We start from the raw sequence: 26,867 nt of genomic DNA on the forward strand, positions 1-26,867 counted from the left end.
AGTTTGGGCTCCGGAAAATGATTATACACGTTTGGTAATACTGACTCTACGAATTATCCTAGAAGAAAGGCAAACCTACGTTTATTGCGTTTGTATACTTAAAGAAAGCTTTTGGCGTTGACTGGAATACAGTTTGAAATTATGAAGATGGCAAGGATGAAATACAAGGATCAAAAATTTATGTAAGACATTTACAGAATCCATACTGCAGTTATAAGAGTCGAAGGACATGAAAGAGTAGTCGTAATTGAGAAGGGAGTGACGCAGAGTTTGTAGCCTGTCCCCGATCTTAATCTGTACAGTAAGCAAGCAGTAAAGGTTCAAATGGTTCAAATGGCTCTGAGCACTATGGGACTTAACATCTTGGGTCATCAGTCCCCTAGAACTTAGAACTGCTTAAACCTAACTAACCTATGGACATCACACACATCCATGCCCGAGGCAGGATTCGAACCTGCGACCGTAGCAGCCCCGCGGTTCCGGACTGCAGCGCTAGAACCGAACGGCCACCGCGGCCGGCAAGCAGTAAAGGAAGGTACGGAGAAATGTGGAAACGGAATTAGAGTTCAGGGGGAAGAAATAAAAACGTTTAGGTTTGCCGATGACTTATAATTCTGTGAGACGCGGCTAAGGTCTTGCAAGAACAGTTCAGTGGAGTGGACAGTGTCTTGAAACGAGGACTTAAGTAAAACTATGGTAACGAAATGTAGTCGAATTAATTCAGGCGATGCTGAAGGAATTATTATTAGGGAGTGAGTCACTAACAGCAGTAGACGAGTTTTGCTATTTGGGCATCAAAATAACTGATGACAGCCGAAGTAGGGAAGACATAAAATGCGAGCTAGCAGCAGGAAGAAAAGCACTCCTGAAAAAGAATTTTTTACCGTCTAATGCAAATTTAACTGTTAGGAAATCTTTTCTGAAGGCATTTGTCTGGAGCGGAGCCTCGTATGGAAGTGAAACGAAGACAATAAGCAATTCAGACAAGAAGAGAATAGAAGATTTTAAAATGTTCCACAGAACAATGCTGAAGGTTAGACGGGTGTAACGAATAACAAACAAGGTGCTAATGGGGAAAAAAACGTGACTAAAGGAAGAGATCGGCTGATGGGACACGTTCTGAGGCATCAAGGAACTGACAATTTGCAAACAGAAGGAAGTGCGGAGGGGGGTAAAAATTGTGGACGCAGAAGAAGGCATGAATACGGTAAGCAGGTTCAGCTTGTGTAGGCTGCGACTTTTATGCAGAGATGAAAAGGTTTGTAAGGGATAGACTTCCGTGGAGAGCTGCATCAAGACAGTCTTGGGACTGAAGACAACAACAACACATTTTCGTATTAGATGTCCTCCTTACCTTTTTTCCTACTCCTTGCGGAGCTGGAGGTTTCTCATCCCCTCAGTAAGCAATAAGTGTACCAAGTTTAGTTGAAATTTCTCTGTCAGTTACAGAATTACACTTACCAGTCAGTTACATCCCTCTACAACCTGCGATTCATCCCAAACAGTGTTTGGTGCGTCTCGTTACCACAGCTTTTTCTATTCTGTTCATACGTGTACCAAGTTTGCCTAAATAGTTGGAAGATATCCAGAGTAATGCTTTACGTCACTTCTAGCTGCAGTCCTGGGGGTTAAAAGTCATCGGGAGAGGTACCTGTCAGCCCACTAATACCATAAACTGTGTATTTGGCACCTGTATATTTGAATGGGTGATTATTAAAAAGTACCTAAGTCACTTATTCATACTTTTGAGAGAATTTAAACGGACTTATTTTTATTGTGTGTTGCCAAATAGTGCTTTGCTACAATTAGGTATTAAACTATGTACATAGACCTACAATTAGATACGTTTCGACGCTTAATATTAATAGGAAACGAGAAAAAATTATTTTATCTTGTTTACTTAGGTGCCTCTTAACAATTAATAAAATTTATAGTAGGGGTCTGTTTCGCACAATGCAGATTTTTTGTTAAATAATGAACAGTATGTGTTACCTCATATTACAAACATAAATCGTTAATAGTTAATCAATATTATTACACTATATAGACTAGTTTTTCTGAACCTTATTCATTATCGTTGAGAGCAACAGAAACTAGTGTCCACTGTAAAAGTTGATTGTAAAAGCCTTTTTTCTACAGTGTTCAACATAACTTCCTTTAAGTCATCAGTTTCGCTATTTTGGGTAGCTATTTTTTCTTGCAAATAATTTTCTTGACTAGGTAAAGACACGTTATTAGTTTTCTTGAGTTTAAAGATATTCAGGGTTTGAAAATCACCTGATTTTATGTACTCACTTGTTTTTAAAATATCTTTGTGATCGTGAGAGTACTGAAAATAATGATATTTGCAAATATTGAATTGCGCTCTTTAATTTCTTAGAAGGTGTCTGGTTTCAAGAGAGAGTGACGACTTCCTATAATAAGTAGGCCACTAAGCAACAATGCAGAATACCCAATGGTCATGTCAGTCTCGACCGGCATTTCTTAATGGGCCTCTTTGTTACCCCATATTTTCGGTCGCATGGATTGTATTAATGTCCATGCAAAGGAAAAAAAAGTGTTAAATTGTTTTAAATCTGCACGTATCGGTTAGGGCAAGACAAACTCTTCACGATGTATAGTTTTTGTTTTGACCGGGACAGTTATCCGAAAACACTTGTAACTCAGTAACTGCCTCGAGTACATGGATTTTAATGTAGTCCAGGAGGAACGAAGCAACTTCATCATGTCCTTTGTGGGTCTGACCTTCAAAGCAGATGCAGTAATGGGCTAAATCTAGTTTAGTGTTGAAAATACAAAAACGTTCATTGTGAGTCGCTCTAGTAATAAATTTCCTGAACAGGAATCTTCGGTAAACCTACATTTTACATATAGTCAAATACAAGGCCTAAAATGTTTTCATTTCCTTTGCTCCTTTTAGCCGCTTCATTAAGAGTAGATGCCAGTTACCTAGCTCATCTCATGTTCACTATCAATTCGGTGCCACAACAAACAAAAGAAGTAAAGGGAACCAGCTTCAATTTGCAATATTACCAACGGTTGAGTGAGAGAAGCGACCAGAGTCTGACGTAGGTACCTTTTGAGGCTCACTTCAGAAAAGACACTGGCTCTAACAAGCAGAAAGAAAGCTTGACTATGACACGTTTACATTCAAATGTGTGTAAGCCCCTATAGAGAGCGAAAATGCAAATATCTCAAAAAGCGAAAAATATGACCTACGTACGATTTAACAATCATCCAGTAATTTCATTTTTACTTTTTCCGTGTTCGATATCGTTCAGTGGAAGGTACGTCGCTGTTCAAAAGATCGAAATTTCCTTCATATAATTAATAAATAGATAAATTTCGGATAAGTTATAGGAACACACACACACACACACACACACACACACACACACACACACACGCACACAGAAATACACACACACAGAAATACACACACACGCACACACACACACACACACACACACACACACACACACTGATGAGCCAGTGCTTTATGACCACTGTCTACTACGAAACTGAATACCGCCTGAAAGTGTTTGCGGGCACGTGCCGAGGCAAGCGAAGTATACACATTGAGGGGACAGAAGTCGTGGAACAGCGATATGCAAGTATACAGATGGCGGTAGTGTCGCCTATACAAGGTATAAAAGGACAGCGCATTAGCGGAGCTATCATTTGCGCCCCGGTGATTCACGTGAAAGGATTCCGACGTGATTATGGACGCTCGACGGGAATTAACAGATTTTGAACGCGGAATGATAGGAGGATACGATTCCATTTTCGAAAGTGTTAGGGAATTCAGTATTCCGAGATCCACAGTATTAAAAATGAGCCGAGAACACCACATTTCAGGCATCACATCTCACCACAGAAAACGCAGTGACCGACGGCCTTCACTTAACAAGCGAGAGCAGTAACGTTTGCAAAGAGCTGTCAGTGGTAACAGACAAGCAACAAAACGTGAAACAATGGCAGAAGTCAATGTGGGACGTACAATGAACGTGTCTGTTAGGACAGTGCGCGAAATTTGGCGTTGTTGGGCTATGGCAGCAGATGACGACGCGACTGCCTTTACTAACAGCACAACATCGTCTGCAGTGCCTCACCTGGGCTCGTGACCATATCGGTTGGACCCTAGATAACTGGAAGACCGTGGTTTGGTCAGATGACTCCCAATTTCAGTTGGTAAAATCGAAATGCAGTGTGGCTAGGGCCTAATGTCGGGTAGACCGTTCGCCTGGTGCAAGTATTTTTTCGAATTGACGCCACTTCGGCGACTTGCGTGTCGATGGGGAAGAAATGATGATGATGATAAGGACAACACAGCACCCAGTCCCTGAGCGGAGAAAATCTCCGACCCAGCCGGGAATTGAACCCGGACCGTTAGGTGTGACATTCTGTCACGCTGACCACTCTGCTACCAGGGGGGGGACATTTCAGTTGGTGTGGCGCAAACCCTACAACCCACGGACCCTGTCCGCAAGGCACTGTGCAAGCTGGCAGTAGCTCCATAATGGTGTGGGCTGTGTTTATATGGAATGTAGTGGATCCCCTGGATGTTCTGATACTTTGAGACCATCTGCAGCCATTCGCGGACGTCGTGTTCCCAAAAAAATGATGGAAATTTTATAGATGATAGTGCACTATGCCACAGTTGTTCACGATTGGTTTGAAGAACACTCTGGACAGCTCGAGCGATCGATTTGGCCTCCCAGGTCGCCTGCCACGAATCCCATCGAACGTTTAGGGGATATAATCGAGAGGTCATTTCGTGCACAAAATCCTCCACCTGTAACACATTCGCAGTTATCGACGGGTATAGAAGGAACACGGCTCAGTATTTCTGCAGAGGTCCTCCAACGGCTTGTTGAGTCCATACCACACTGGGATGCAGCACTACTCCAGGAAAAAGGAGGTTCGACACGAATTAAGAGGTTTCCCAGGACTTTTGGCACCTCAGTGTAAGCAGAGTAAAGATGAAGGGGAAACGATTTTAGCATCGCAAAAAATGGCCCTAAGCACTATGGGACAACATCTGAGGTCATCAGTCCCCTAGAACTTAGAACTACTTAAACCTATCTAACCTAAGGACATCACACACATCCATGCCCGAGGAAGGATTCGAACCTGCGACCGTAGCAGCGCGGTTCGGGACTGAAGAGCCTACAACCCCTCGGCCACAACGGCCGGCTTTTAGCGTCGACATGCGGCGTGTTTTGGGAGATCCATTGACATAAGTGGGTGGAACGGTTGCAAGTCCAGTACGATATTTGTTTTTTCGGTAGGTATAATGAGGGACAGTAAAACACGAACACTAATCGGTAATCTAGCAGCGCGCGAGCAGCCCTTCAGCATGGTGCTTGCACGGACCAAGGCGGAGCTCTCGCTTCTGGAGTATTCTTTATTCTTCGTGTTTGACTGTCGCTGTTAACACTTATCGATAAAATCTGACTAATTCGAGATTGCTTTATCGAATGGGCAAGCGAAATTCTGCTTCAAAAATCGTATTGTTTGTAAAGGGAAACAGGCCGACGCTTTCCACCGGCACTAGGCGTTGCATGAAGGAGTGAGGAGTCTTTGGCTGGGCTGCTCCAGCTACACACTGCAGCGAAGTTGCAAATAACTGCCGAAACACAGGAGATAATGAGCCTGACGACTCTTAGGGTGAGTATCCCAAAAGCAGTCTGAAATACTGATAAGGATGTTGCAGGGGAGGTTCTCCTGAGAAATAATTACTAAGAAAAAATTGGATACGTTTCGCCATTTTCGAATTAATTAACATAAAAGTTAACTCATCAGATCGTTGTGCTCGCAAAGTCAAGCCGCCCGCCAGGTAACATTAGCTTCAGTTATTCTCATTGCGCACGAGACTGCTCAGTCCTTTCTTCGGTTTCGATGCTTACTACTGTCCCATGTCCAATTTTTGTATCCCCTTCTTGTTCGCTTTTAGCAAATGAAACGTAGAACACGTTCGGCGTCACCGTCACTGGCGGGCCGCATGAACTTGCGCACGCGACGGCCTGCTTGGCTAACTTCAACGCTAATAAACTCGGCAACAGCGCAAGATACCGAAGATTAGGCGTCAACGACCCTTAGATGACGGGGTCATTACGGACAGGGTACAAGATCGGATCGTGGAAAGCGGAGGATGGAAATGAGCCGTACCCTCCCAAAGGCACCATGCTGACATTCGGCTTAAGCGATATATCGACATCGGTGTGAGCATATGCGACCTTCCCAGTTCAGGTGTCTGCTGATTCCTACCCACCGGTGTTGACACTAGTGGCTTCAGTTCTGACCTATTAATCTCGTAGTCAAAAGGTGTTTCAGCTAGGGAAGAATAAAATTTTTTATATTGAGGGCTACTTTTAAATGTACGCTCTAGGCCGACTGCGAAACACTACACTTCCTCATAGATAGCGACGTCGTATTCGTCAAGTCTTAGATTGAAACTGAAATTGCTCTCTCCGCACTGACAGCCCTTCGCTTCGGTCTGATAGTGTGTTACTGTTGTGGTCTTCACTTGAAGGACTGGTTTGGTCCAGTTCTCCATGCTACTCTGTCCTGTGAAGCCTCTTCATCTCCGAGTAACTACTGCAACCTACATCCTTCTGAATCTGCTTAGTGTATTCATCTCTCGGTCTCCTCTACAATTTTTACCGTCCACACTTCCCTCCAGAACTAAACTGGTGATCCCTTGATGCCTCAGAACGTGTCCTACCAATCAATCCCTTCTTCTAATCAAATTCTCCCCAGTTCTGTTTAGTACCTACTCATTAGTTAAGTGCTCTACCTATCTAATCTGCAGCATTGTTCTATAGCACCACATTTCTAAAGCTTCTATTCTCTTCTTGTCTAAAGTGTTTATCGTCCACATTTCACATCCATACACTCCACACAAATACTTTCAGGAAAGACTTCCTGACACTTAAATCTAAACTCGATGTTGACAAATTTCACTTCTTCAGAAACGATTTCCTTTCCACCGCCAGTGTACATTTTATATCCTCTTTACTCCGACCACTCTCACCTATTTTGCTACCCAAATAGTAAACTCATCTACTATTTTAAGTGTCAAATTTCCCAATCCAATTCGCTTAGCATCACCTGATTTATGGAGATAAATTGAGAACTGAAAGAGGTAACAGACAAAGAGATTTCATTTCACTGAAACTGTTCTGAGGTGACCTAGTGGAAGTTTGAAATTCTTAAACTACAAAAATTAAGGAATACGAATACGTGTTAATGTATCACTTTATGTTTACTGATGACAAAATACTTTTTGCCTCTAATACACACGCTTTCACAACGAATGGAGAACTAATGGAGTGAGTTTGAAAATAGGCTTGCAGCACATTTACAGTGAATCTGAAACAAACGTATGGAAACGATAAAAGGTACAAATTTACAGTGAAGTCATAGAACCACTGAATGAGACTTTTTTTACATTTAGGGCAGTGGAGGAAAATAAATGTGTGGACGGGAAAAGAAACAAACAGAATAATTGCAGAAGGCTTTTCGTGAACTAAACTGGGTTCTCACAGCTAAGCTTCTGCTGTGCCTGAAAGGAGAATTAACAAGTTTTGACTTATGGCAGTGAGGTATAGACTTTACATGCGAAAACTATTTTTTTTTTTTTAATTTATTGGCTTTCGGAAGGTGCCCACAAGGCCAACTCAACACAGGAACCGTTATAATTCAATCTTTTTGACAATTCGTGGTAGACATTAGCTTAGGTCGTACTCTGGTACGAAATTACAGACGCTTAACAAAGGACTGATTCGACATAAAACAAGTTTCAGAGTCAGAGAATACTAAAATGAATAGACAAGGCGAAAATTTAGCGTAGGATAAAAGTCCTACCACTGATACTTGATGGAGGTATATATGTTTGAAATTGCTAGGAGAGATGTAGAAACATAAAACGGAATCACGGATGATATTAGAGTGGAATGCGTAAGTCTGATTGCAAACAAAATTAAATTAAGATGGAGAAGACAGGCAGAGAGGCGAAATGGTAGATAGAGCAAGGATGGTCTCTACTGGATTCAAAGAGACAGGAAGAGATCGACAAACAACCTAACGCAAGGTGACCGGGTGACATTACGAGACATGCTAGGGCGACATGAATGCGTACAGCTTAAGTCCGCAGTGGTCTTCTCCAGCAACAGCTGGTATCAGATGCATGGTGATGATTTTCGTGTGTTCTTTAGCACTCGTATGTGAGATAGTGAATATTATTCAAAGTATGGGGAAACTAATCAGCCGTGACACCAGTCATTGAAGAGATTTAGGAAAACCACGGGCAAGATAAAGACGGTGGTCAGATGTCGTTTGTCGATCTCTTCTCGAACGCAAGTCCAGTGAGTTAACGCCACCACCTCATTCTTTTCTAGGGTGCTGTACATTTTCATATACGGCAAAATTTCGCTACTCACTGACGAAGTAATATGACTCTTTATTTTTAAGTCATAGCACAGGAGTTGGTAAACATGATGCCTACACCAGTACAGTGATATCAAAATGCCACGTTGTTAAAAGACGTTAAATCGGGCTACAGTGAAATAAACTCGACAAGTGTCACTTGTCACAGTATGAATGGTCACAGAAGAAGTTAGCGTCGCCTTACCGACGCCGTAGCAGCAGAAGATCCCTCGCGCAGAGATGCCTGGTAGCAGTGATGGTACACGACGGCGCACGCTGTCATGGGGTCCTGTGAGACGGACAGCGAGAACCTGCCCGCACTAGCGCCCGATGGCCTCTTATCAGATAACGGTATAGACGCGTCACACGTCCCCACTGGGCACACTGCCGAGGTACGTAGGTTCGGTGGCTATGGTTATCGATGAGCCACATCAGGCCAACGCAGAAGGCTACAAGCGCATCCTATAACCACAACTGGCGTATTTCATATTGCAGCGCAATTTTCACTCCGTTGCGTTGGGCATGGTTTGGGTCAATTTATGATACTGGTTATGCCTTTCAAAGTATCATCTAAAATCCGCTTCCTTAAGAATGTCACATAAAACTCGCTCATCATTTCAATTTGTCTGTCATTTTCAAAGAGATGTCTCTATGCTGACGAATCTATTTGTATCATCTTGCTAGCGGAGCATTTACAGTGAAACTAAAACTTCCACTGGTCTGCATCGAGGGCGTGACTGTATTTCCTCCAACCTCGGAAGAAATTTTTGAATCGTAGTGGGACGAAGAAGGAATAGGCATCGACGAATCGTATTTCATTTTCTGATGAGAAGGATGAGTGTAAGACCTGAGTAGATTCAGCCTGAAAGTTAATTACAAAACGACCTATCATCAGTGCCCTGAAAGAAATAGACAACATTAGAAACGGCATTGCTGAACCAGTTGACGATTAAGATGAAGTGCGAGGAATGACCAGACAGAGAAATAAAACGAAAGATGAAGTGGCTCTGAGTTCGACTGGAGACTTGAATACGATACTGAAAGGAAAATAACCTATATGCTTTAAGTAGGAAGCTCATGATTAGGCTTCAGTAGCGAGGCAGGAAACTAACATGCAAAAACAGACTAAGAAACTAAGGGTTACTCAAGTCAATGGCAAAAATTCTCCGTCCGTGCTTGGCAGAAAATGTTGTTGTGGTCGTCAGTTCGAAGACTCGTCTCCACGCTACTCAGCCCTCTAAATATGTTTACTATATTCATCTCTTCGTCTGCCTCTACAGTTCCCCCCCCCCCCCCCCCCCCCCCCACCAAACTCTTCTCTCAGTACTAAATTGGCGATTGCTTGATGTCTCACTATGTGTCTTATCAACCGACTCATTCTTGTAGTCAAGTTGTGCCACAATTCTCTTTACTCCCCAGTTCTGTTCAGTACCTCCTCATTAGTTACGTGATCTAACCACCTAATCTTCAGCATTATTCTGTAGCACCACACATCGAAAGCTTCTATTCCATTCTTGTCTAAACTGCTTATCGTTCATGTTTCACTTCCATACGTGGCTACAATCCTTAGAAATACTTTCAGAAAAAACTTCCTACCACTTAAATCTATGTTCAATGTTAATAAATTTCTTTTCTTGAGACACGCTTTTCTCGCCATTGCCAGTCTACATTTTACATCCTCTCTACTTCGACCATCATCAGTTACTTAGTTGCCCAAGTAGCTACTTTAAATGTCTCAGCTTGTGGTGTTGCAGGTGGAATTCCTCATCCATTTTAAATGTCTCATTTTCTAATTAAATTTCCTCAGCATCGGCTGATTTAATTCGACTATATTCCATTATCCTTGTATTCTTTTTGTTGATGTTCATTTTGTTTTCCTTTCAGGACACTGTCCATTCCGTTTGATCGCTCTTCCGCGTCCTTTGTTGTTTTTGATAGAATGACAATGTCATCGGCAACGTCAAAGCTTTTTTATATCTTCTCCCTCAACTTTATTAATTCCTACTCCAATTTTTATATTTCCGTATTGCTTTCTCAGAGTAAAGATTGAATAACATCGACGATAGGCTAGAACCTGTAACACCTCCGTTTTTATCCCGACCTGATCTGATCGAATAGCAGCCAATATTTATTATTAACATGACCGTGAACCTAATGGGGCTGGTAATCGGAACTGACTGCTACGGAAGTTGTTACTTTCCAGTTCGTCCTGTTCAATACTACAATACTGAATGTCTGGTAATAAGGAACACCAACACAGTTTTACTAATTACGAACTTATATTCTTCTCAAAACACAAAAAGGAGACAGCCACTGCCTTCGTCATACATATCTAATTACGGCTAATCTCAGCACAGGCTTTCTTCATTTTCCATTATCGTCACACGCTAATCCGTCACTGCATCCAACACTGCAATTCAAGGTTAGGCCGGCGCGGTAGACGCGAAACTATATATCGACACTGGTAACGTCACTGATCACTTTTATAAAGATACTTCATCACTTTCCCGGTATTTATTTATTATTTAGGGGCCTAACCACGGCGATGGTGGCACCCCTCTCGGTTTTGAAACCCTGTATTCCAATAATGGCCTCCACACACACACCATTCCCGCCAACCACTCTGGCGCATCTCCACGCTCGCTCTCGCAACACGTCACAATCGATTGTTCGCCCTATCGACCTGTGCCGAGTGCAAAGTTATAGTAAGGGCCTACGGACGCCTTACAAACCATGTCTCACTCCCTTCTCAACTAATGCTTCTAGTCACATTTTTGTTCATTTCCTACAACAATTTTTAACTATTAAGAATAATTTTTAGCTTCAAAGACATCCTGAGGTGATAACTGACTGTCGCAGTCACAGACACAATAACGGTAGGACACACGAAGCTATTAGATGAAACAAAATCTGCAGCCTTTTTTTAAGTGTAAAACTGTTTAAAAAATAGTGGAAATGAGAAGACTACTTCGGGAAACAGAGGATAAAAATATAAATAACTATTGCAGAGGCATTTATCCCGCACTAGACGAAATGTAACATACGAGCGTCAAGGTATGACTAAGTAATTTTTCATACAAAATCTCGCTGATTTTGCTACGTATCGTACACCTAAGAATCCACTTTGACACAACGGGGAAAGTTATAGATGATCCTCTTCGTTGCCCTTGCAGACTGGACTACTTTGACAGGCCTCCGCAGATGTGAAATATGTCAGCATCGGCTGTTACTTACGCAAAAACTGTCGCATACTTCGTAGCTGCTGTACGAGCCTCCTGCTCTCGCAGTTTTTGGGTGAGTGGGGTGGGTTCTAGAGGGTTCACATCCCCGTATGGAAGTGCTGATTTTGATTTCCATGATTTCTCTGAATCACTTCAGGGGAATGCTGGGATGGTTTCGTAAAAAGGTAACGGCCTATTGCTTACAGCATCCTTGTACAATCTGAACTTTGCTCCCAGCTCTGATAACCTCAATGACGGCGTGACGCCAGGCTTTAACCGTTTTTCCTTCCTCCTAGTGAAAGTCCCCCTAGAAAACTTATTGAATTACTATGCAGATAAACCTCTTACATTATTTAATTTTCAAACAGCTGAGCAGAACTGAACGTACTCAGGCATTTCGCTCTTTACATATTCTGATCAACACTAAACTGACAGCCAATATTTTTAGCGCAACGCAATCTGACTTTCAATAATCCCTACAAAAGAATGACCCTGACTAACATTAACCTATACCTTTCACAAATCACTTACCTCACAAAAATCTTCGTTACTCAAGCTACTGCAATACAGCCACTACTGCCAGCTAAATAAAAGACTCCAACTACTGAAGGCACCAACTACTGATAGGCATAGTTAGCAAATGAAAGATTTTGATAGAGAACAAACAATGTATTTACCTTAATAGTGTTCAAAAGTCATAATATATATATCAGTCCATGAATCCAATATTACAAATTTACTCTTTCTGATGGACACACGTCCAGATCGTCCGCTTTCAAAATTCCGCCATCTCTCTCCCCACATCCACCACTGCTTGCGGCTCACCTCCCACTGCGCAACGCTACGCGCTGTTAACATACAGCTGTCCAACACTACAATAGCCAACAACAATGCAAACCAGCCACAGACTGCACACAGCACAGCCAGTGATTTTCATACAGAGCGCTACGTGGCGTTACCAGTATAAAAACCTAAACAGCCTACTTGCACTAGCTCTTCTTCAGAAGTAAGATACCACCGACTGAATCATCTTAAACATTGTATTTATTCATTCCATCACCTATTCCGGTAGCACTGTTGCTTCTTTCTTCTTCTCGTCGACAATAAAAGTAATGATCTTTAGCGGTTGCACACGAAGGCATTTTCCGCGATCGCTTTCCACAATTGCGCCGCGAGGCAGAAAGGCGCTATCGAACCGAAACGCCGAGCGGTTCTAGGCGCTTCAGTGTGGAACCGCGGGACCGCTACGGTCGCAGGTTCGAATCCTGCCTCGGGCATGGCTGTGTGTGATCTACATCTACATCTACATGACTACTCTGCAATTCACATTTAAGTGCTTGGCAGAGGGTTCGTCGAACCACAATCATACTATCTCTCTACCATTCCACTCCCGAACAGCCCGCGGGAAAAAGGAACACCTAAACCTTTCTGTTCGAGCTCTGATTTCTCTTATTTTATTTTGATGATCATTCCTACCTATGTAGGTTGGGCTCAACAAAATATTTTCGAATTCGGAAGAGAAAGTTGGTGACTGAAACTTCGTAAATAGATCTCGCCGCGACGAAAAACGTCTTTGCTGTAATGACTTCCATCCCAATTCGCGTATCATATCTGCCACACTCTCTCCCCTCCTACGTGATAATACAAAACGAGCTGCCCTTTTTTGCACCCTTTCGATGTCCTCCGTCAATCCCACTTGGTAAGGATCCCACACCGCGCTGCGATATTCAAACAGAGGACGAACGAGTGTAGTGTAAGCTGTCTCTTTAGTGGACTCGTTGCATCTTCTAAGTGTCCTGCCAATGAAACGCAACCTTTGGCTCGCCCTCCCCACAATATTATGCGGTCTTTCCAACTGAAGTTGTTCGTAATTTTAACACCCAGGTACTTAGTTGAATTGACAGCCTTGAGAATTGTACTATTTATCGAGTAATCGAATTCCAACGGATTTCTTTTGGAACTCATGTGGATCACCTCATGTGGATGTCCTTAGGTTAGTTCGGTTTAAGTAGTTCTAAGTTCTAGGGGACTGATGACCTCAGATGTTAAGTCCCCTAGCGCTCAGGGCCATTTGAACCATTTTTTTGAACTGAAACGTGGCCAAACCTAGTCACCTGATCGCGTTACGACTAGTCCGTTGGAATGCACAACGGACATGAGTGGATGCAGGTGATCAGACGGAGTGCTTACGTACGTGTCACCTGTCAGAGTCGTACCTAGACGTGTAGATCCAGTATGTCTAGCGAGCAGACAGGTTGCTTGCAGGCCCTCAGCTAGCCTCCCTCTAACCGCTCTTACTGTGACTGGCACCGAGGCAGAACCAGCTTTCGTCAGAAAACTCAACAGACATCCACTCTGCCCTCGAATGAGCTCTCGCTTGACGCCACTGACGTCGCAAATGGCGATGGTTTGGGATCAGTGAAATGCACGCTACAGGGCGTCTGGCTCGGAGCTGTTGTAACAGTACGTTGTGCCACTGTGGTGCCAATTGTTACTTAAACTGCTGCTGCAGATGCAGTACGATGCACCAGAGCCATACGCCGAACACGATGGTCTTCTCTTTCGATAGCGCCACGTGGCCGTCCGAGGTCAGGCCTTCTTGCAACCATACATTATCGTGAACATGGTTGCCAGCGATCATTTACAGTAGCTACATTCCTGCCAAGTCTCTCTGCAATACCGCAGAAGGAACATTCAGCTTCTTGTAGCCCTATTACACGATCTGGTTCAAACTCAGTGTGGTGGAATATGCTTTCAGATATGTGAGTGGCTCTAAGGCTTCTTAAGCGATAGAACCCAGTACATTGTCCTTGACGGTGAGCATTCATCAGAAACGTAGGTTGGGATGAGAAGTTCCGCATTATGCAAGACAACTTTTTTCCGTTTTGTTTCACCCATACATGTTTAGCACTTTTGTGCTATCATCAGTAGGTTTAATTTTTATTTGTAACTGTAAAATTGTTGTTACATATTAACATTTGTGTTGTTTATAACATTATGTCAAAGTTCCATTTATAGCTTAATTGGCGAAAAGTGGTTGCATGCATTAGTTAACATACCTTAGATGATGTTATTGTGAACTTACACTACTGGCCATTAAAACTGCTACACCGCGAAGATGACGTGCTGCAGACGCGAAATTTAACCGACAGGAAGAAGATGCTGTGATATGCAACTGATTAGCTTTTCAGAGCATTCACACAAGGTTGGCGCCGGTGGCGACACCTACAACGTGCTGACACGAGGGAAGTTTCCAACCGATTTCTCATACACAAACAGCGGTTGACCGGCGTTGTCTGGTGAAACGTTGTTGTGATGCCTCATGTAAGGAGGAGAAATGCGTACCATCACGTTTCCGACTTTGATAAAGGTCGGATTGTAGCCTATCGCGATTGCGGTTTATCGTATTGCGACATTGCTGCTCGCGTTGGTCGAGATCCAATGACTGTTAGCAGAATACGAAATCGGTGGGTTCAGGAGGGTAATACGCAACGCCGTGCTGGATCCCAACGGCCTCGTATCACTAGCAGTCGAGATGACAGGCATCTTATCCGCATGGCTGTAACGGATCGTGCAGCCACGTCTCGATCCCTGAGTCAACAAATGGGGACGTTTGCAAGACAACAACCATCTGCATGAACAGTTCGACGACGTTTGCAGCAGCAGGGACTATCAGCTCGGAGACCGCGGCTGCGGTTACCCTTGATGCTGCATCACAGACAGGAGCGCCTGCGATGGTGTACTCAACGACGAACCTGGGTGCACGAATGGCAAAGCGTCATTTTTTGGATGAATCCAGGTTCTGTTTACAGTATCATGATGGTCGCATCCCAGTTTGGCGACATCGCGGTGAACGCACATTGGAAGCGTGTATTCGTCATCGCCATACTGGCGTATCACCCGGCGTGATACTATGAGGTGCCATTGGTTACACGTCTCGGTCACCTCTTGTTCGCATTAACGGCACTTTGAACAGTGGACGTTACATTTCAGATGTGTTACGACCCGTGGCTCTACCCTTCAAAAATGGTTCAAATGGCTCTGAGCACTAAGGGACTTAACATCTATGGTCATCAGTCCCCTAGAACTTAGGACTACTTAAACCTAACTAACCTAAGGACATCACACAACACCCAGTCAACACGAGGCAGAGAAAATCCCTGACCCTGCCGGGAATCGAACCCGGGAACCCGGGCGCGGGAAGCGAGAACGCTACCGCACGACCACGAGCTGCGGATCTCTACCCTTCGTTCGATCCCTGCGAAACCCTACATTTCAGCAGGTTAATGCACGACCGCATGTTGCAGGTCCTGTACGGGCCTTTCTGGATACAGAAAATGTTCGACTGCTGCCCTGGCCAGCACATTATCCAGATCTCTCACCAATTGAAAACGTCTGGTCAATGGTGGCCGAGCAACTGGCTCGTCACAATACGCCAGTCACTACTCTTGATGAACTGTAGTATCGTGTTGAAGATGCATGGGCAGCTGTACCTGTACACGCCATCCCAGCTGTGTTTGACTCAATGCCCAGGCGTATCAAGGCCGTTATTGCGGCCAAAGGTGGTTGTTCCGGGTACTGATTTCTCAGGATCTATGCACCCAAACTGCGTGAAAGTGTAATCACATGTCAGTTATAGTATAATATATTTGTCCAATGAACACCCGTTTATCATCTGCAGTTCTTCTTGGTGTAGCAATTTTAATGGCCATTAGTGTATTTTGGTAGCTATTCTACTACACAGTATGCAACTTGTCATCTGCAAACAGCAAAACGTAATTTATTTTTCTGTTTATTATGCATTTACGAACGGGAATGAGTCTGTGTCACGTGTCTTTTGTGTAACTTATAATTTTGAAGTTGTGGTGCGCTCTCCTGAGGTGTTGGTCAAGTAAATAGGCTTACTACGTGACCTATGGTCGCTTTACACTGCATTTTTCGATTTCTCAAAACATAGGCGTGTTTTTCGCTGCCGTTACTTGTTGTTGTGGCTGTTTTTCTTCCGCAGCGAGTTTGGCTGGGTGAGGCGCGCGAGTTTGAATTTTATTTGGCGTCAGTGGTGTGTGGTTTGTGTGGGCTTGCGTGTGTGTGTGTTGTGTACTGGGACAGAGAGACAGATAGATAGATAGATAGATAGAGAGAGAGAGAGAGAGAGAGAGAGAGAGATATATAGAGATAGAGAGAGGAAGAGATACATGCATAAGTTCATCGAAAAGATTTGATGCAGTTTAGCCAAATATTACTGTTTTTACTAGTCACATGTATGTTTCGTTCTGTCTTATTTTGGGTGCATGATAAACTAGCAGTTCAAGTACTTGTATAAAGAAGGAAGTAATAGCTCGAGTTATTATCTCAAACCTGAGATAAAACCGCCGTCCTTAGACCACAAAAGACACTAAAAGTGAGCTATAATGTTCTGCACAGTACCTGCACAATACATAAGACGATATGGGCCCACTGCTGGTCATGTTTTGTGAGTATGTGTATTGCTTATTACGTATATATAACGTTTATCAACGTTAAAAAAGTTGTCTCTAGAATTTTTTCTGTCACTTATTACTTCTCTCACATTTACTGTGTTGGCTGATTGGGAGAATGCAAAGCTGCGTCGTGTTCCGGAATCCCTGTTAAACTGCAGTTCCCTGTCGCTTGCTGGGTAATGACAAAAGAAAGAGACATCGTTATCACCTCCAGCAGGACCAGTGCGGTGTTCAGACCAACCTCAGCGTTGTGCACGGCTTTACTTATACGATGTATGAACATTTACTGTGTGGATGACGATAGACGGTAATTTCGTAAGTCGTTATTGAGACGACATCGAGATAGAATAGTTCAGTTCGGTCTCAGCTTTCTATGTGTGGTGAATGGCGTTGTGCCTTTTTAATATTTCCTACAAGATTATATCAGCATGCGTACGTCTTACAACAACGTTTTGATATAAACGTTTTTGCGGCGGAAGGACAACACAAGGTAATCGTATTAATTTCATATTAGATTGTGCTGCAAACTGTGAAATGGGTCCCTTTCATTTTTTTGAAACTGACACCTCAAATTGAAGTTCTATATCATGTTTTTATGCTAAAAAGTATGTAACTTTAGTATGAAGCGTTTTGACATTAACCAACCAGATGAACTCCACTTTTAGTGGGAATCTCTAGCTTCACCGCATGTGATGATTCTACATAAATAAAGCTATGAAATACAAATTTTATCGAAGTGTCCTTTTTTAAAAGTCCAGTCTTTCACACTATTTTTAATCTAACGTGAAACAAAGGCGTCACTTGAGTGGACTTTGCACATTATGCCGCCTTGATAAGGGTCAACTGTTTTTTACAATGTCAGCCGAACTAATAAATTTCAGTAGAGTAGAGTAGAACAAAAGTATCTAAATTGGAAGGCACATGGTACACTTCAGTTTCCCTCATCATTTCGATGATGGGCCTTCCTCTCATTGTGAGTCATCACCCTTATCTCTGTGCATGAGGCCACTACCATCAAGAGCCATCAGACTTACAGGATCTGTGCAACAGCAGACAACACACAGACAGAAAGGTGTAATGCTACACCTGTATGTAGAACCAAAAGAGAAAGTCATGCAGTTTGATAGCGTCTCTGAATTTTTCAAATGTAATGTTTTAGATGTTTCTCTTTTCACTTTGTATTACAGTTTATCACTCGTCTTATGCTCTGACCGAATCATGGTTGTAATGTATACTTGTTTTACACACAAGGGTGTTTCCTCATACTCCTATCATAATACTTATTAGTGTGATAATGATCATTATGTCGATGAGAAAATCCTGTACTCATTATTGTTACTTTTCATTTAGCTCCTATTGTTTGGTAAGTCCTTTTGATACACATGACACTTCATACTTGGCCTGATAACAAAATGTCACCTGGATAGCATTTCACTCCTAAAAGCTTCATTATAATACTGTAATGCACTACGAGCTTGCAGGCAACTCATACCACAAAACTCTTCGACACATAGAGTATTCTAAAGTTCACGCGAAACTCATAAGCCAGTGCCGCCTTTGGATAAGGGAAAATTAATTACCTACACCATTTTCAACTAGACAGAGAGCTTAATGAATTGATATTCCGAAATTATTACTGCTCACGTACTTCGCGTTTGCCGCCGTAATTAGAGTGGTGTAGGTAGGAAGCTGGAGTATTGTGAGGGGGGGGAGGGGGTCTAGGGGAGGGAATATGATAATGAGGCGCTAGTGCTGACGAGGTCCCTGCGGGCGCGACCCAGTTCTCCCTGCGTCGCCCCACCCCCGCCCCCACCCTCGCTGCTACTCAGTCCTCCAGATTTGAGCAAATGGGGTAGGAGCATTCTGCTATGGGCCACAGATGCTCCAATTCCAAATATCAAAATAATATTGTTACTGCTGTCATCTTCATTCCAAATACTGATTTGACACGGCTGTATATTTCGTCCATAACAGACGGCATTATGAGGGGTACGACTGTTGATATATACGGACAGTTTCTGCGTCAGTCACTTGTTTATTTTTCCACGACACGTTTCGATGTATCACGCTGTCGTCATCAGGTGAGGATCTGGAACTTTCCTGGCAGATTAAAACTGTGTGCCGGGCCGAGACTCGAACCCGGGACCTTTGCCTTTCGCGGGCAAGTGCTCTACCAACTGAGCTACACAAGCACGACTCAGGCCCCCTCCTCACTAGCCATGTCTCCGCTATATCCTTTCTTTCGGGAGTGCTAGTTCTGCAGGGTTCGCAGGAGAGCTTCTGTGAAGTCTGGAAGCTAGGAGACGAGGTACTGGCAGAAGTAAAGCTGTGAGGACGGGGCGTGAGTCGTGCTTGGGTAGCTCAGTTGGTAGAGCACTTGCCCGCGAAAGGCAAAGGTCCCGAGTTCGAGTCTCGGCCCGACACACAGTTTTAATCTGCCAGGAAAGTTTCATATCAGCGCACACTCCGCTGCAGAGTGAAAATCTCATTTTGGAAACATCCCCCAGGCTGTGGCTAAGCCATATCTCCGCCATATCCTTTCTTTCAGGAGTGCTAGTTCTGCAAGGTTCGCAGGAGAGCTTCTGTAAAGTTTGGAAGGTAGGAGACGAGATACTGGCAGAAGTAAAGCTGTGAGGACGGGGCGTGAGTCGTGCTTGGGTAGCTCAGTTGGTAGAGCACTTGCCCGCGAAAGGCAAAGGTCCCGAGTTCGAGTCTCGGCCCGACACACAGTTTTAATCTGCCAGGAAAGTCTCATATCAGCGCATACTCCTCTGCAGAGTGAAAATCTCATTCTGGAGGTGAGGAATTGTTTATTTACGTGGCCGGTGTTGGTGAAGAGTACACACATCTTTTCACAGCCGCGTTCCAAGGGCAGTATAGATTATTTCGCGTCTTCTGAGGGATGATAGTGTAGTAAAAAATCCGCATACTGTTGCTTGATGTATTTCATTTCCACTGCTCATTACATTTACGTATCTATGAAGTGACAGAGTAAATGTAATGTGCAGTGGGGAGGACGTACATCAAGTAACAGCATGTAGACCTTTTACAACACTACCGTCCCTCAAAAGACACAAAATAATTTACACTGCTCTTGGTCTGCGACTGTAAAAGATGTCTGTACTCTTCACCAACACCAGCTATATGAATAAACAGTTCTTCATCTGAAGAGGATAGTGTGAACCCTCGAATTGCGCTGTGGCGCAAAAGACAAGTGAATGACTTAGAAACTGTTTTGTACAGCTGCCCATGCTGCTCCGTACTGGCAAGTCTGTTTATACCTGGGTAGCGACCGCATCCTACATCGTTTGAACTTACTCACTGCATTCAGCTCTTCCTCTACAGTTTTTACCCCCACATTCTGTTACCAAATTGCCAGGCGCTTGGGTGACATCCCTTTGACGTGGTCATACCACGTTTTTCGGTAGTGTATAATCTGTGGCCGTTGTTTTTACGTGTAGTTTCTGCCTTTCGCTTTCCCTCTGTCTCTCAGCGTTAGTCCAAGAAGTGAACCCAGAAATCTTATCTCGGCTGCTCCAGTTCTTAGAATCCAGATTTCACTACCATACATAACAGTAGGCATTGCCAGTACGTTGTACGGTCCTAATGTTATCACTTCCATCATAATTCTACCAAGATAGTTCCTTATACAAACATTTATAGCATTATATTTCTGTGTATGCTGAACCACATCTGAATTAGTTTCAGGTATTGATGTCTCTGTCCCGAGATATTAAAATGAATTCGCCTGTTCTATTCTGTTGTTTATCACTATTTCTGCTCTTTTTAAGTGTTTTCGTACCATCACCATCACTTTTGTTTTACTTTCAGGCATAACCATTCGATAATATTGTGAAATGTTATTAATATAGCCTACGAAACTAGAGGTCTCACTGACCTAAGCAGTTGAAGCATTATCTAGTTAGAGACCATAATCTGGACGGTGTTTACTGCTCGCATGATTTGTGGCCGTTTCCCAGTCATGTAAACATACCGTTGCCACAGCGGCACTCCGCGAGTAGTCCAGTATCAACAACAGCTTCTTCAGTTTGTGTTCACCACTGCAGTAACATGCCACGCAGAGGAATACAGCACTTTGATAGAGTCAGCATAGTGGCTTTATTTTCAGCAGGTCACACACAGCAAGATGTCGATCGGTTACATGTCACTCAAAGTGGTGTGTCTAAGGTGTGGAGAAAGTACAGAGAGATGGGAAATATGAACGGTAGGTTTCGGAGTGGTCGTCCTCGTGTGTCAACACCACTGCACTGCAGGATCGTTTCCTCCAACTGTCGACACGCACGCGCCCAACTGCCAGAAATATTGGAAACGACTTCTCCCAGTCAACAGGGATTCGTATCTCAGACCTAACAGTGCAAAGAAGATTGCAACAGGGCGGTCTTCATTACAGAAGACCAATGAGAAATTTTGCACTGAACCAACGCAACCGAAGCAGTCGAAGGACCTGGACTGTTGCATATGGTTTGGAGAAGCACTAGACGACACCAAGAATGCCCATACTTTCAGGAAGTCCATCCGTCTGCAAGTGGAAGTATAATCTTCTGGGCGGCAATAATGGTGGGATGGCGGACCAATCAAATTCCCATCTACTGCAGTTTGACTGGTCCCTGATACCTCCAAGAGCTCCTACAAACGATTGTAAGGCCTTACAGACGTGAAGTCGGTGACAACTTTATCTTAGTAGATAACAGTGCAAGATCATAGCGTACTCTAGCAGTGTCTAGGTATTTTCAGAAATGTAACATCAATCGAATGTATTGGTTAGCACAGTTCCCAGACACGAATGCAGTTGAGCATACATGGGACCTGTTAAAAGTGGTTATTTCACACCGTCCGAATCTTAAGGACCTGGATGCTGGCATTGACGAATTGAACCTCATACCCCAAGCTTGATGGGCTGATCCAGAGCATGCCTTGAACAGTGGAAGATGTATGCTTAGGAAAGAGCCTGCTTTTTTTTGCAATGATTGTTTGTAAGTAACCAAAATAGATCTTGTTTTGAGAAGGAATTGTGTTCATTTTGATAATAAGGTATTATAGAAACCTCAATGGGTGTACTATACGAAGTCATTGTAGTAAACTCTATGACATGCCAAACTTTTGTTAAGGTGTGTTCATCAAACAGGACTGATGGAAGACCACAGCCTTGTTTTAGTCCCTGGAGTTGTGCCATATATTTCTTATCTCCCCAGTTCGGTTCAGTACTACCTCATTAGTTACGCGATCTATTTGTCTAACCGTCAGCACTCTTCTTCAGCACCACATTTCAAAAGATTCTATTATTTTACAGCCCGAACAGCTTCTCGTTCACGTTTCACTGCTGCGCAAGATTACACTCCGTACAAATACGTTCAGGAAAGAATTCTAACACTTAAATTGATACTAGATGCTCCATGGAGCGAGGTGATGGACGGGGTAGCGTCCTATGCATATAGGCTACCGACACTAGCAGACTAGCAGTCATTAGAAACCATCTGAAGATGGCAACAAGTCTGTCTGCCGAAATATCGTGGAGAACTTACGATGAGACCTAGGCGGACACCCGAAAACTTTGCAAAAGAAAGGGTTAGGAATGGAATTAAAATTCCGTTCGAAATCATGTAAATGAAAAGATACGCTGACGACATTGCTGTCCTCATTTAAAGTGGGGAAGAATTGCTAGACGTGTTGAATGGAATGAACAGTCTAATGAGCACACCCAACAGATTGAGAGGAAACCAAAAAAAGACGAAAGTAATGAGGAGTAGCAGAAATGAGATCAGCGATAAAGGTAACATCAAAATTAGGGAACACGAAATCGATGAAGTGGGGGAATTCTGCTCCCGGAGAGCAAAACAAAACGTTGTGGGCGAAGCAAGGAGGACGTCGAGAGCAAACTAGCACAGGAAGGAGGGGTATTATGGGCAAAAAGAAGTCTACTGATGTCCAACATCGGCCTTAACTTGAGGAAGAAATTTCTGAGGAAGTACACTCGGAGCTCAGGGAAGTGAATTATTGATGTGGGAAAACCAGAACAGAAGAGAATCGAAACGTTTGAAATGCGCTTCTATAGAAGAATGTTGAAAATTAGGTGGACTGGAAAAATTTTGGAAATTTGTGGTAAGATCTTAAGGGACCAAACTGCTGAGGTCATCGGACCCTAAGCTTACACACTACTTAATCTAACTTGAACCTGCAACGGGGGAAGCCGCGCGCACCGTGACAAGACGCCTGAGACCACGCGGCGAGGTGGGTTGATGAGACATGAGAAGATTCTCTGCAGAATCGGCGAAGAAAGAAACACATGGGAAACACAAGAAGAAGAGACAGGTTGATAGGACATGTGCTAAAATATTGGTGAATAACTTTTATTACACTTCAGGGAGCTGCAAAGGGTAAAACTTATACGGGAAGACAAAAATTGGAAAGTATCCGACGAATCACTGAGGGCGATGGGTGCAAGTGGTACTCTGAGTTAGAGAGTTCGGTATAGGAGAGGAATTTCTGGAGAGCTGCATCAAAACAGTGAGAAGAATCATGACCACCCCAACTCTTAAAAAAATCTGAGTTTTATGGACCTAACAGCTTTACACACAACTGATTTCAATCTTAGTTAACAACCGGAATGCAAGAAGTTTTGTTGAATGATTCAATGTTGGGAAGTTAGAATATTTTAGTGGCTGAGCCGAAATCACAAAGGTTGTCCTACAGGCTTCAATTTTTGGTCCAATCCTAGTCCTCATATAAGTGAATGACCTTCCACTTAACTTTCAACAAGCAGAATTGATATTTTTTTTGCGAACGACATTAGTGTTATAATAAATCACATAAGATAGAAAGCAACAGGAAAGATTTTTAATAATGTTTTTCAAATAATTATTAAGTATTTATGTGAGAATGGACCTTAATTTTGGGAAAACATTATATTCAGTTACGTGCAACAAATAATGCCATACCAACAACTGGTGTAGCACATGAACAAGAGTCTGTAAATAGGGCAGAATATTCCAAATTTTGAACTTTTTCTCTTTGCAAATAACTGCTAGTCTTAGAAAGAAACGACTCGGCCCCTTGACATATTTTGCTTATTTCCACTTAGAAAGAAAGTATCGATTACACAAAAGCAATAAAAAAGAATAATATTTGGTTTTCATCTGCAGTTGTCCTGTAGGTATCTCTTCAAGGACTTATGCATTATAGCTGCACCATCACTATACATACATTCGCTAATGACATTTGTCATAAATAATGCATCACAATTTGAGAAAGATGGTGATGTTAGTTAGTTGGTTGCGTGTTCCATTGATCAATCGCATGGTACGGTGGCCATTATGATGTGGAACGTGTCAAGTGCACAAGAAATGCATATATGAAACAAAATATTTTAATATATATATATATATATATATATATATATATATTAAAATATTTTGTTTCATATATATATATATATATATATATATATATATATATATTATGATACAGAGTTAAAAATTAATATTTATATTATTTACCCCATTCCCTTAAATGGCATAAATGTATATACTGTATTCATAGATTTATTTATTCCTATTCAAGAATTAATCTATGGTATAGAAGGAGTTGTCAAGGAGATATGATTTCAATTTATTTTTGAAGCTATTACTGTTGTCTGTCAGACACATTTTTTCATCTGGCAATTTGTCGAAAATTTTTGTAGCAGCATATTTTACCCCTTTCTGTGCCAAAGATAGGTTGAGCAAAGGATAGTGTAAGTCTTTCTTTTTTCTGGTATTATAAACATGAATATCACTGTTGTTTTTAAATTGGTCTGTGTTGTTGAGAACAAATTTCATTACCGAGTAGATGTATTGTGAGGCTGTCATAAGAATTCCCAATCTTTTTTAAACAGATGTCTACAAGATGTGCGACTAAGAACCCCACACATTATTCTAACTGTTTTCTTTTGAGCAGTGAATACTTTATGTCTAAATGTTGAGTTACCCCAAAATATTATTCTGTATGACATTAGAGAGTGAAAGTATGCAAAGTATGTTACCTTAATAATTTCTATATTCTCAAAATTCGCAATTATTCTGATCGCAAAAGTTGCTGTACCTAGTTGCTTTAAGAGATCCAAAATATGAATTTTCCAATTACGATTCTCATCTATATGTACACACACAAACTTAGTATACTCTACCCTGTCTACTGACTTCTGTTGATGTGTTATATTTATTGAAGGAACTGTACTTTTTGCAGCAGAAAATTAGAGCTAGCCCATTTGCAGAAAACCAATTAATAACTTTTTCAAAGACCTTATTTGTATCATTTTCAGTTTGACTTTCATTTACTGGATTAATAATGATTCTTGTATCATCATCAAACACAGTTCAGCTTCCTGTTTCAGATAGGAAGGGAGGTCGTTCACATATATCAAGGACAGAAGGGTAATCATGATTGAAGCCTGTGGAACACCTAATGTAATTTCACCCGAGTTAGATGAAGTGGCAAACTTATTTAAATCACTTGACCCATATAAGGAAACTTTTTGCTTCCTGTTCTGTAGCTATGACTTAAACCACTCATATGCTATTCCATTTATACCACAGAATTGTAATTTCTGTAACATAATGTCATGGTTCACACAATCAAATGCTTTGGACAAGTCACAGAAAATTCCTACTGGTGACATTTTTCTATTTAAAGACTCTATTATGTGGACAGTGAAATTGTATATTGCTGTCTCAGTGGTACAGAATTTTTGAAATCCGAACTGTGATTTACTAAGTACCCCATTACTGTTGAGATGCCTAACCATTCTTGAGTACATTACTTGCTCAAAGATTTTTGAGAATGCTGTAAGCAAGGATACTTGCCGATGATTATGGACATCTGTGGTGTCCCCCTTTTTGTAGAGAGGCCTGACAATGACGTATTTTAACCTGTCTGGGAAAATACCTTGAGTTAGTGATGCATTACATATGTGGTTCAGAATATCAGCTGCAATTGCTCCACATTGTTTTAATATCTTATTAGAGATGTCATCTACTCCAACAGAACATTTATTTTTCAGAGATTTAATAATTTTAATTATTTCACAAGAGGTTGTTAGGTGAAACTTAATCTGACTAAATTTTTTCAAAACAGACTCTTCCATATACTGCCTAGATTTTTTGAACTGTTCTCACCATTTTCTTCTCCTGCACTTAATAAATGGTTGTACATTCGCTACTTGTGTACTGTTGGTTAGGATAGTCTCGTTCTCTTTAACAGTAATACTACTCACCCCACTGGTTACTTTCCTGTCTCCCTGCTAACAGCATTGCATATTGATTTGATTTTATTGCCAGAGTTGTTAATGTCTTCTCTAACATACATCTTTTTTGATTTCCTTAGAACTTTTCTTAGTATGTCACAATAATTTTTATAGTGTAAAACTACTTCTGGATCTTTACTAGTTCTTGCTGTCTCATACAGTTTTCTTTTTCTTTCTGAAGACACTTTAATACCTGTAGTAATCCAAGGTTTCTTTGAAAAGTGTGTGGTGTTACACTTAGTAATTTTCTTTGGGAAACAATGTTCAAAGAGGGATATAAATTTATCAAGAATTATGATGCACTTATCATTAGCATTTATCTCATTATATACATCTCCCCAATTAACATTTCTTAAGCTTTCTCTGAAGTGCTGTATAGATACTGGGTTGAGCGACCTCACACTTTTACTTAATGATTTCTGAACCGTACACCTTGTT

The 26,867-nt window shown here is 42.2% G+C and overlaps 1 long non-coding RNA gene and 2 other non-coding genes across 3 annotated transcripts in view; 2 read left to right on the forward strand and 1 right to left on the reverse strand.

Annotated features, from left to right (window-relative positions):
• Positions 1–26,867, reverse strand: part of LOC126484146 (uncharacterized) — a 446,230-nt gene that overhangs the window by 142,859 nt on the left and 276,504 nt on the right. The window lies entirely within an intron of this gene.
• Trnas-cga (transfer RNA serine (anticodon CGA)) lies at positions 19,482–19,556 on the forward strand. Its single transcript has one exon. It is a non-coding gene; the product is annotated as a tRNA-Ser (tRNA).
• On the forward strand, positions 19,784–19,858 carry Trnas-cga (transfer RNA serine (anticodon CGA)). The gene has a single exon. It is a non-coding gene; the product is annotated as a tRNA-Ser (tRNA).

Source organism: Schistocerca serialis, chromosome 6, assembly GCF_023864345.2.
Source record: "Schistocerca serialis cubense isolate TAMUIC-IGC-003099 chromosome 6, iqSchSeri2.2, whole genome shotgun sequence".
Lineage (NCBI taxonomy): Eukaryota > Metazoa > Arthropoda > Insecta > Orthoptera > Acrididae > Schistocerca > Schistocerca serialis.